The sequence below is a fragment of the Phoxinus phoxinus genome (genome assembly GCF_949152265.1).
Source record: "Phoxinus phoxinus genome assembly, chromosome: 8".
Lineage (NCBI taxonomy): Eukaryota > Metazoa > Chordata > Actinopteri > Cypriniformes > Leuciscidae > Phoxinus > Phoxinus phoxinus.
The window spans coordinates 25,476,936-25,489,652 of record NC_136883.1 but is presented as its reverse complement, the minus strand read 5'-3'; the positions used below and the strand labels follow the sequence as shown (position 1 = coordinate 25,489,652).

The following is a 12,717-nucleotide window of genomic DNA, read 5'->3' as shown; positions in this document are numbered from 1 at the left end:
TTGCTTATATTTACACACATTTACATTTATTCATTCAAACCACTTGAATGAATTGAGCTTTCAATCTATACAATTAGTTACAATTAGTTGAATTAGTTAAAAACATAGGAATAATTAGGCAAGAAAGATATAATGCATTAATTATGATAAATACAAATGATGTAGAAATATGATAGAATTCATATACACTGTACAAAATGTGTTGTTTCAGCTTAAAGTAAGTGTCCATGCTGCCTTAAAATTTTAAGTTTAGTCAACTTGAAATGCAAAGTTATAAGTGACTAAATGACAACTTGGATATTTGAGTTGACTAAACTTAAAATTTGAAGGCAGCACAAACACTTTAAGTTGAAACAACAGTGTGTGTGTTTATATACAGTATATATGTATATATATATATATATACAGATTGTGGGGGGGGGGAGAGCATTTTATATTTATAAAATTAATTACTATAATCATTAATTTGTCAAATCTATTTTTATTGAATAAGTATAATTTAAGTGGTCTTTCTGAAATATTGACACTGTCAAGATGAGATTTGTGATTGACCATGAGGGAACTTTTTCTTCTGCTGTTCACAGGTCAGTGAGAACGCAAAGCAGGACTTGAAAGATGGTCTTGCTCTCTACAACACAGACAACAACATTGGGCTGAGAAATGCCTGGAATATCATCCAAGCTGAGGTACTTTTAATTTGTGAAATCATGATTATGTTGAGAATTTTGAAAATATGTCTCTAATATACACAGCAATATCTGGATCTTAATCTAGCCTGGTTATTAATAAAATGCATCACTGTTCCCCTTTATCTCCCCCTGCTCGACAGTGGAAGTGTTGTGGAGTAACCGGGTACACGGATTGGCACGAGGCTCTGAAAGAAAAGGTGGTGCCTGACCGCTGCTGTCAAGAGCATTATCAGGAGTGTGGCCGCAACTCCACCAACATGTTCTGGACACGGGTGAGTGGACACCTGCACTTAAACCAATGACAATGTTGCCATAATTCCTCAGACCTTTAATAGCCTTGACATTTGAAGTGAACTATACATATAATACATTTCAAATGCATGACTTTTTAATCATCCTCATTTTGAATACATTTGGATTGTTAATCTTATATCCATTAAAGAAGATTTCTGAATTGAGGCAGGATGAAAGAAAGGACTGGAGGTAATAATTTTTTTCTTTCTCTGTTCTGTCCTTGTAAAGAGTTATTATTAATAAATGAAAGGTGGTAAAAGCCATAGATTTAAGATGTATCTGTTAGGTAACATCTCTAAGTGTGCTTGTAAAGAGCCAGAGTCATGTACCTTTATGTATTTATTCTCACTTTTGGACACTAGGGGGCAGATTTACCGAACAGGGCAAATTAGCGTGATAGGGCAATTCCAAAAAAGCGCAGATGGAAGTAGAAAGTTCTGCTTGCGCACATTAAGGAACACAGACACCAACGCAATCTACCAGGAGCAGCGCAGATTAGCGTCTGTTTTAAGACTTATTTTGGGCGTTAAACAATGGCGCAAATACCAGTAAATTGACAAATGCAAACCTTAGTAAATCCCCTTGCGTGATTCATTTAAATACTCTCTTCACATAAATTTTGCGTCTCAAAGAAGGGAAACTCCTACAAATGCATACAGTAAGGTCAGCCGCAAAAATAACAGTGCCCACGTCTTTTCAGCGCTAATTTTTCAATGCCTGTATTTAGAATATCCTGACAATTGTTTTTTAACGGCAAGAGAGGGTTTACGCTGGCCCTAGATGCATCTGTCTTTCCTATGGGAGTTGCTTTAACTCATGAAAACTGATTTTAAAGTTTTAATGAGATTGTAGGGAGGGCAACGGTCTCTTAAGGGAATATTGTTGTGCTCTTGACAGTGCTGTAATGTACATCAGTAGCTGATGTCACATGTCAAATTGTCACACTGTCTTTCTGCAGCTTTTAAGTTACCACAGAGGTACTTGAGATGAGACAATTCCATTTTAGTGAATCCTCAATCTTCTTTTAAACTGCTTCTTTTTTTTCATTAATGCAGAACAAGAAAGTTTATGAAACTGCCACAAAACAAAATTTTAAATGTCACGATTCCCAGTCTGTTGCCTCCTAGAGAGCGAATTGCACAGGACATGTTTGTAATAAAGTTAGCCTGAATACATGATCCATTTAATTGTTGAATTTATCTTCACCCCCCAGAATTTAAACAGCTAGCCAACATGCGTTGTTTTAAATTCATAGAACAAGAGTAATTAGTACAAAAAAAATGTGACGTAAGGCTGTTTGCACAGGAATCCAAGAGTTTTGCCATATCTGAAGGTATTGTATAGTATTACTAGTTGGTTGTGCTGGAAATGGATTTCCTTTTCAGTACCTTAGTATGACAAGCAGCCCACAACACCGCCAACTCAAAGCTGTTTTGTCTTTTTTCCGCATAGCCACCAGTATATCGCTGAATGTGCTTTTTTCCCCCAGTGACTACGCGTTGAAAATGCAGCCGCAGCAGTCGCTCGCTCTCTCATGCATGCACTCCAATGAATTCCACTGCTGCTGGAGTTCAGCTCATTTTCTCTCAATCAGAATTAACAACTAGCAAATTAGAAAATGAAACGTACACAATCAGTTTGTATTAGTGCTTTCACCCAGAAGGTAAATCACATCTTGTGACTTTTCTTGTCTTCCAGGGCTGCTACGAGAAAGTCGAAGAGTGGCTTGAAGATAATAAGCACCTACTTGGAACCGTCGGCATGTGTATCTTGGTAGTTCAGGTAAGATTGTGTGTGCTGGTGTGTTTTGCCATCACTCAGTATGTCAAACTCAGTGGTGATAATGAGCGTGCCTGTCTTGTCTGGCTCTGCTGAAACAGTGAAGCACATGTATGGAGACTCACAGACCGCTCAGAAGAAAACCGGTGAACTGCTCATTATGGCTCGCTGATACGCGGAAATATAGAAAGTGAAAGTCTGTCAGTCCCAAATGATGTCTTGCATTGGTTCATTATAGCTCTAGAAAGACCGTGAATACGATGTATTTGATTATCAATGCAGCCAGGTTTAATGTGTACATTCTGTGGAGGTGCTTTGCATTAATGATAGACTGAAGATTTTTCTTGGAACTAGGCCGAGACATATTAAGTATAGTCCAAACTCCTGCTTCGACGGTTTGTTTGACTTTATAATTTGCCATCTTTTCCACTTTTAAAGTTAGTAAACTCAATTTAAGAGCATCTCTTAACAGTTTAAAAATTTGACATGATCATCAAAAGTTTACATCAGGTTTACTTTCATTAATTGCAAGATACGAAACGTTGGATTAGTCAAGATGGTCTCTCGGTTAATCCACAAGTTCTCTTAAACCCGTGGTCTGTAATTACCTGCAGTTTATTGAGGATAATAGCGCACAGGGGTCTTTACTAAGTACTTTTCTCAGGATGGACTAAGAGGTGACCGCTGGCTTTTAAGCAAACAATTGACACCTAATCCTCCTCACGGGCTGAGCTGGGGCAAATGTCACAAGTGATTTACTTAGATCTCATCCAGCAAAAGCCAGCCAAATCTGGTTATTAGTCACTAAAATGTGTGCTCTGTAAGTGTTTTGTTATTTTTAATTATTTGTGGGACTTCGAAAAAAAACATGGTACTTTTATATACTTATATTTATTCCATTGCACTGTTAGATCACCATTCATATTCCATGAAATACCATTCAGAGTAATAATGCACCAATGCTGATACCGGATGCTCCAGCAGACCTCAACGCTGAGGATTTTTTTCTACTGGCCCGGTTGGGCTAGTGGTTAAATTTTTTTAGATACCAGTGAAACATCACAATTTTCAAGTACAGAAATTGAATAAAGTAATCAAATGCAGCACTTTGGTCAGTTTTGTGCTGTGTGTAAATGTGCTTTATTAAAATTAAAATAAATTAAAATTACTTACTTACTTACTTACTGTAAAATAGCACTGCATAGTCTTTAATGTACAAATTCAATATTAATCCTTATCAAAGTGGCTAAAGTCATTCAGTCAAGAGCAGTGGGTGATTTTCTTTTTGTATTTTGTTGTTAGATGAACATTGAGGACAAAGACAGCAGTATCTGCACGTATCCAACATACTGTTACACACGCGTTTTCTGTTTTCTTCACTTACCAACTCACGAACAGCAGCTATGCGTGAATATTTCATTTGTTTAATATTCTGTTCATTAGATACATTTACTAAATAGACATCCTTCTCTGATATATCAATTCTGCTCTGTGTTTGCTCTGTTGTCTGTCTCTTTTTTACGGGCACTGTATACTGTACACTTTGCGGTATCGTTTTTTGTTATCAGAGCATTTTTTCAAGTTCAAGTACACAAGCGCAGTATCATGGTGCATCCCAAGTTATTACTGTAATTTTTGATCAAATAGAACCCAAACCTTTGAATGGTATATAAGTTAGAATATCAGTTACAAGTTACATTGCCTAGAAAGCTTTATAAAAACATGGTACTCCTTTAGTGTACCGTAGTGCTTTCTCTTAAAAATGCATGGATTCTGAAAGGAATAATTTCGTTACATTTTTCGAACACAGTGCATCTCTGGTTGTCAGACGTTGCTAGGGGCCTTAGACTTCTCCAGCAGTCTCACACTGAAGTCTGTGTGAGAGTCTGCCAAGGTTTACATTCGGTGTCTGTGTGAATTTATAGTGTAAAGAAGAAGCGATGTGATACCTTTAAAGCTCAAAGATGTGAGAAAATCGGATTTAATCCACACACCGAGTCTGTTGCCGCCTCCTGTTCTGTTCTGCAGCTTTAAGATAATGGCTGTGGAAAGTCGACCACCGCTGTGCGTTTGATGTTTCAGGATAGATCTAAAAATGAACTTTAAAGAGTCAGTATATTCGCCAAACATTTCTGTTTACCTCCATGACACTATGCATCTTCACTAAACATGTTTTTTTTTCCTACAAAATGATGTCAATTTTCCAAAGAAGGTCTATAATACTAGCATGTGATCTGTTTTCTTCCATCTTTACTTACTGGATATTACACAAAAAGGTCATGGTTTCAGATCTCTGCCTTGTAAACGACCCTTAATTAATGTCATTAACATAAAAAGAGCACCAGTCAACGTCCAAATGCTTTACTTAAGAATGGCGAGCAGCAAGAATTGCTTAGAATTCCAAATACCTGCAGTAATCCCACTCTCTGCCGCAAGGAAAAGACCTGTCAAAGACCGTTTTTTAAAGATGAAAGTTGGCATTGATTGACACACAAACACTCTAAACACACAAGTTCAAATCTGCAAAAACGGACTTGCCCTGAACTGCAAAAAAAAAAAAAAAGAAGACAAACACTGATTGGCTGATGGCACCACAAGAAGACCCAAACCATTCACTAGTAACTGTCATGAGCTGTGACATCAAAGGCATTTCATTATTTTAAGAGCCCTTCAGAAAAAATGCACAATGGCTAAAAAAATATATTATTATACAAAGAAATAAAATAAAACCAAAAAAATAATCAGTCAATGGCTAATCATCTACTTTAATATAATAAAATGAAAAATAAACAAACGGCAAAAAAATAAAAAGGTTGTTTAAAAAATGCTTTGTGTTGTTGGCAAAAATACCAATTTACAATAAGGTTACTTTTTTAACATTATTAAATGCATTAGGTATCATATGACCAATATTTGTACAACATTTATTAATCTTAGTTGTTTTTAACAAGGTAAATGAATTAATTTATAAATTAAAGTAATGTGTGTATTACGAACAAACATTTCATATTTATAAAATGAAGTTAAGCCTTATATTTGATACATTTCATGCATTTGATGTTAGATATTGACCCCTTATATTTTCTAGTGATTAGGAGCACATCCAATGTTTTGTCTCCATTCAACCAAGCCATCCCGTGTTTGCTGACATAAAGCTCATGCGTGTCATTAACCTTTACATATGGATTTTGTCATTTCAGCTCTTGGGGATGGCCTTTTCCATGACACTGTTCCATCAGATCCACAGAAGCGGGAAGAAGTATGATGCCTAACGCGGCCGTTTCTCAAGGGAGGAGCCCTGGTGCATTATGGGACAGACTCTGGAGGACAGCTCCTCCTCTTGTATCTAACTTCCACCACTGGCCAGCCCCTCTTCCCATTATTCCCCAGCTTACACCTTACCATCCTGTATAAACTTCAGTCATGGTCTGTCTCTCTTCCACTCTTTCTCCCCCATCTGCTCATCTGCCAAAGAGACCCGGGGACAGAGAGGAATGAGAAGACCAACTGTTGGCCAGCAATCCTCCCCATGAGGCCTCTGACTTTCTCCATCTCCTCCAGAACCTTTATTTTACGCTTGAACTAACTAACGTTTGCAGGAAGGAGAATAATGACGACAAACTGCGTGGCTTCACTAACACGTAAATTGCCCAACATACAGAGCGATGAGAAAACATCAGACTGGAAACCTTTGGGGTGGGACGAATTTAAAAAGCATCGCTCATTATCACCTCCATCTACAGTGTAAATGACAAACAGCTCCATTTTAGCATGATGCAGTTTTGTACGAGACAGAAAACTTTGTCGTTTTTGGCTCAAGACTTTTGTTTTTATAAGTGACTTTGCCCCAGCAACATAATTCTCATTTTTTTGCACCTAATGATTGGAAGAAGGCGGTACAAGTATTCTGACTTCAGCGAGGTATGACCAGGAATCTGACTTTGTCTTTGTATGTTGCTACACAAGCTTGTTCTTGTGTTTAAAAATGTGTGATTTGAGGATGCATCGAAACGTGTCGAAAGTTTCACCCTGTTGAGAACCATCACAAACTAATGTCAGTATAATACATCAAATGGGGACTGTTTTACCATATACAGATCTGATTACCCAGCCCACCCACATTCAAGCAAAAACATCCGCTTTGTTAACCACTAAAAGGACATTTGAACTGAACGGCAACTAAAACTCCGTAGCATTGACAATGAAGTGCAGTTTGTATGGAAGAAATAGGGGAAGGTTACAAGTAAGTAGACCCAAGCATGTTTAAAATGCAGAGCTTTGTGAGTTTGACCATTTCCCCACGTTTTGCTCAATATATCCAAGTCTATACCCCAAGAGCCTAATAGCGCATATTCCACCTTGTTCATGTTTGCACATTTCTCCAGGACAGTAATATTTACTACCCTGGAAATCCAGAGTTCTCGCGAGAGCACAATTTGAATTTGCTCAGCGAGTTCACTCTGGTGTCGAGTAATAATGCTCATTAAATATGCCCCTCTATCTGAGCTGCACCAATCACATCGGGTTATCTGATATAAGCGGGCCAATTAGCCAATTGCGTGCAGTGAGATTTTCAAATGCATGCTTGGTGCCAACCCTCGAGCTGGCCGATTTTCATTAATCGACACCAGACCATTAATCTTTCAGATTTAGGTCTGGATTTCCAGGCTAAATATTTACGTTTTTTGGCAGACTTAAAGAGTTCAACCAAAAATGAAAATCTGTCGTCATTTACTCGCCGTCATGTTTTCCAAACCTGCAGGACTTTCGTTTTTGTGTGGAACACAAAAGGGAAAAGAATAAAAGAAAGTGATAAAGAAAATGCATATGACTTAGACTAGTGCTCGTTTCCTCAACAGTCGGATTCAGAAAACTTGGAATATACTGTATATTCCAAGTTTTCTGAATCTGGCTGTTGAGGAACATACAGCCCTCCACCAGATCTCATTTTGTGCATACAGTATACATATCCAAACTTGATGCTTCTTGAGTGTCTCATAACTGAATGTAACTCGCAAACGATTAATAAGCTAGAGCGATGCTGCGGAGGGCACGATGGATTGAAATGTGGTCATTTATAAAACTTCGTGATTGATGGGCGTTCTAATTCTGCAGAAATCTTCTGACCTTTCTGATGAGTTCTGTAGGCACGTATTACATGTGGGCCAGATAATGACTTAAATTGGTGGTCTGTTCTCCTTTTGTGTCCCGCGGAAGAAAATCACAGGGTACAGAAGGACATGAGCTGACAGAAATTTCCATTTGAATTAACTATTTCTTTCAAGTAGGAAGCTTGAAGTCTACTACTAACGCTAACACAACATAACTAAGAACATAGTGTCAATACTGCTTCATTACGAGATATAAATCAAGTATTAACACATATAGTACAGAGCCCAAACAAAAAGAACCAAACACAAGCACAGTTGTAGTGTTAGTTAGACTCTAATCCTCCAACCTATAATTCATCTTGAGAAAGAGCGTCTGCAGTGTTTCTGTTTCCGCACACCTCAGCTTTATGGCCTGTGTTATTTTTCTGTCTCTCTCTGCTTTTTTTTTTCTGTCTCCATCTGTCTTTTGGTTTCAAGAATCAGGTCGGAATGGTTACATTCCTGCTGAATGAAGTGATAATGCTTCTGCATCACATAGCCTAAAGGGACTTGGTTCAAAAGAAATGCATCTTGACAATGAAGTTTTGGAGTGAAAGTGTGTTTACCAGCAGACAGTTTTTAAGGGTTTAAAATCACTGAGCAGTAGATCGGGTGTGATGATGGCTGCGAGAGTGGGGTCATGTGACGGTCTCCAATCGAGACTGTCACCGAGACTACTTAAGACTACCCCTTAAGAGCCTGGCACGTGCACATCGTTTATGTTTGACCGAGAGGGACGTAATGGAGCACTCGAGATGGAGAGAAGAATAATAACACCGATCATCCCATCAAACACTCACTGACACACAATCTTTGTTTACTGTATTTTAGAAAGATTGCTTTCTGTGAAACAGTTGGGACCAGAAGCGACGGCTACTTCTAACGTTCATCCTCTGTTGAAAGAGTGAGTGCTCGATGAGTGTAGAAACTCTGTCACTGTACAACTGCTGCTATAAGAGCCACTTGTGCTTGTTACGATAGTGGAGAAGGTAAAAGAATGAGAAACAGCCGACTCAAACTCACTCACTTCTCTGCCTGGAAGCATTTAAAGTCAACATGAAACAAAAAATGACCCTAATCTTTTTTTTGTGGCTATGTGTATCCATGTGACCCTGGATCACAAAACCAGTCATAAGTCGCACGGGTATGTTTGTGGCAATAGCCAACAGTACATTGTATGGGTCAAAATTATCGATTTTTCTTTTATGACAAAAATCATTAGGATATTAAGTAAAGATCATGATCATTGAAGCTATTTTGTAAATTTTCTACCGTAAATATATAAAACATTTATTTTTGTGAGTGAATGCAGCACAATCGTGAACATAAATGGATAACTTTAAAGGTGATTTTCTCAATGTTTCGATTTTTTTCACACCCTCAGATTCCAGATTTTCAAATAGTTGTATCTTTGACAAATATTGTCCTATGACTGGTTTTTTGGTCCAGGGTCACATGTACTGTATTATTTCAAATAATCACTTAAGTATTGTTTAGGAGTTATTATAATTACATAATTTACCACTTTATTTACAAAATATCAATATATAATGCGCACACATGGATTACTTTAATGATGTTTTACTACCTTCCTGGGGCCTGAAAGTGGTAGTTGCGTAGGCTGTCAATGGAGGGACCGAAAACTCTCAGATTTCATCAAAAAGATCGTCATTTGTGTTCCGAAAATGAACGAAAGTCTTACAGGTTCGGAAACATATGACTGTGAGTAATTAATGATATAATTTCCTTTTTTGAGTGAACTAACCCTTTAATGCTGGTTGACCAAAAAAAGGTTACAAATAACAATAGATTTGAAAAAGGTGCATTATTGTTGGGATTCATCAAGAAGCTCCATCCTAGTTTGTAATAATACAGTCGAATCCCAATATACGTTTATTTTAATCAAAGAACACACTGTTTTACTAGACGTGTCATATTATTGATGTAAAATGGGTTATCAAGGCTGTTTCCTGTTGGCTTTAAAGGGTGTGTTATTTAGGAGGCATTTGTATCTGGAGGATTGAAACCTACAGCATTTTTCAATCAGTACCGCATGTTCACCATCACTAGCAAATAGAAACCGTACAAACAGAATTCTCTGATATGCAAGTTTGGCTGCAGTTAGGCCACAGTGAACATTATTACCATCATAAATGAAAATGTTTTTTGTGTTATGCCTGGTGGTCTGGCTTCAAGAACACCACAGAGTTAGTCAATATTAGGTCTGCACTGATGCGCGCCATCTGCTCAGTGTACTATCTCTAACCCCACCACGCTAAACTTTATGACGTGTTCCAGCCTTCTTATCTGACTGATTTACAAACTTTAGTTGCATCCTGTGAACTAATCCCACATGTAAGCTTTCCAAGGTTAGGAATTGTTTGAAAAGATTTTTTTTTTTTTTTTTGGTCCTTGTTTCAATGTTTTTAATTTTTTTGAAAGCTGTCTTTAAACCCATCTCTCTTCTTGTATACGTATATACACGTATATACCCACGTATATACAAAACCCATTTTTTTCCTTTATATTTGTCCACTGTTGTAGGCTATTGTGTATTTAAATCATATGTTGAGTTGTTAGTGTTGAATGACAGTATCATCAACAGCAGTTTGGCATTAGCAATTTTCATTTTCACTTTTTTTGAAATCTATTTTGTAATGCATTTGTGTCAAGCTTAATGCGTGTAAACATTTCAGTACAGATCATCTCATAAACCGTTGCAAATGTGTTTGACATCTGGGGCATATCTGTTTAATATGCAATGGAAATATTGCTATTTGCTAACTGTCTAAATGTGTCTGTCAAATATCTAAAGGTGCAAGAGAATCTCAGTGTTTGATACTCCAACACAAGGGTTGTAATGTCATTTTTAGTTGTTATTTTTTGTACATTGTTCATTGTTTTGCGTTGTCATTGTTTTTGTATCATATTTTCGTCACTTATTGATTTCAAGGGTGTGCTAAACATTAATTGATAAAATGTTTGCATTATATATAAAACTTTCGTTTTTCTAAATGTTTTTTTTTTCTTTGCCTCTTCTATTGCCACAGAATTAATTTATATTGGGTTTTCATAATTAAACAGATGTGTGGATACTATCATACAGCACATACAAATTCACATTATAGTTTCTAGCAATTGTAAAGTAGAATTTTTCATTGTTGTTAATGAAGTTCATTAACTATTAATTGCCCGATACTAAGGAATTATTTTCAAGGCATAGTCTCTCTCTACATTTGATCATATTGAAGATTGAAAAAAAATGCATACCTCCAGAACGTCCAAGAACATTCTTGCACACCCGTGCCATCTGATTGTATATTTTGAGATATGTTTTCAATAGTCGTTGAAACTAATTTTGTACCCATTCAGTGTGTATTCATTTTTCCAATTTTCTTTAGTTTTTGTACCTATTAATTCAAGAACCTTGTAGATCTGAATTACATGTTGGCATTCGTTGGTACTGAATGGTGAGATTTTAATCAACAGTGTTGCAGGGACATGGAAGCTTTTTATTGGTGATCTAAATGAACACAGCACAACTAATATAATTATTGATTTTTTTTTTCTCCCATTAACTGACACTGCCATACAATGATATATTAATCTGGTGTGCTTTGGGCTAAAAAAAAAAAGAAAAAAAGGGGGATCTAATAAGTAATTCAGTTCTATAATCGCTGTCATATCTGTATTTTTGTACTGCCATCCTAACCACCACCAGTAAGCTGCACATACAAGCTGTAGAAACGTATGCTCTTGAGTGACGTGTTTAATGTAGTCCTGGTGAGTGGCAGTTATCAGATATCTTGTGAACCCGGATTTGTCCTGTGGAGTATTTTGCTACATGTAAAGCACTATAAATATATTAGGTGGTGCACTAAATTGCATTCTTTGAATCCTACTATTTTTTAAATAAAGAAACGTGTGTTGCCAAAGCCCTGTGAGAATGTTGTTTATTGCCTTTTGTACTATTTTAGAGGCTTGACATTTTAGCAGAATGGGCCGTTTTACAAAGATTGCATTGGATCTCGTTTAATTCAATACTTTGTAATTAAATGTATAGAATAATATCATAATGTTTCCAAATAAATTGATACAAAATATATAAATAGCATAAAAATGTATCATAATTCTGTTTTTAGCCATAATACAGATCTATTTGGTCAAAAAAAAATAAAAAAAAAATACTAAAAGTAGACTATGCAAAGCGCTTCTTTCATAGGCTACAGAATGTTTTGTATCAGCCTTATAAAAAAGTCATTAGACATTATAGATCAATGATGTTCTCTATTCTTGGTCGGGTCAATACTCTTATAGCTACAGTGTATTTTAAAAGCTGAGTAGCATCTGAATACGAGTGTTATGCTAGAAAATGATACAAAGGGTGCAATTTTTGTGGAGGGCGGAAGCAAACAAATCAATGTCTTGGATCTCATAAAGTACACTGGTCTGTCTCCAAACTTTCAAAGAAAAAAAAGCCTTTCAGGGCCTGTAGCAATAAACCCGTGAGAAAGACTCTCAACAACCCGATTGATTGTCCTTCGCCTCTCAGGAATAAAGGATTCAATGAGCTTTACCGATGCAGACCAGAGGAACAGCAGAGCTCCCGCTGGGGAAAGCCCGTCAGACAACCAGCAGAGTCCAAACTACTCCTGAAACTACAGTTTCATGATGGGTCATTTATATTTAGAACAGCTTTCCAGCAGTAGAGGAGTGTTTGTGCTGCCTGCCCTGGTTTCCCAGTCCTTGATCTACTGAGAGTCTCGCGGAAGCCCTGCTAATAAAGTCATCACTTTGAACCAGCG

At 37.0% G+C, this 12,717-nt stretch overlaps 1 long non-coding RNA gene across 1 annotated transcript; it reads left to right on the top strand.

The window, feature by feature from the left end:
• Positions 1-546: 546 nt before the first annotated feature.
• LOC307003174 lies at positions 547-10,931 on the top strand. Its single transcript, XR_013798635.1, has 4 exons — positions 547-686; positions 830-961; positions 2,682-2,765; positions 5,963-10,931. It is a non-coding gene; the product is annotated as an uncharacterized lncRNA (long non-coding RNA).
• The last annotated feature ends 1,786 nt before the right edge of the window (positions 10,932-12,717 follow it).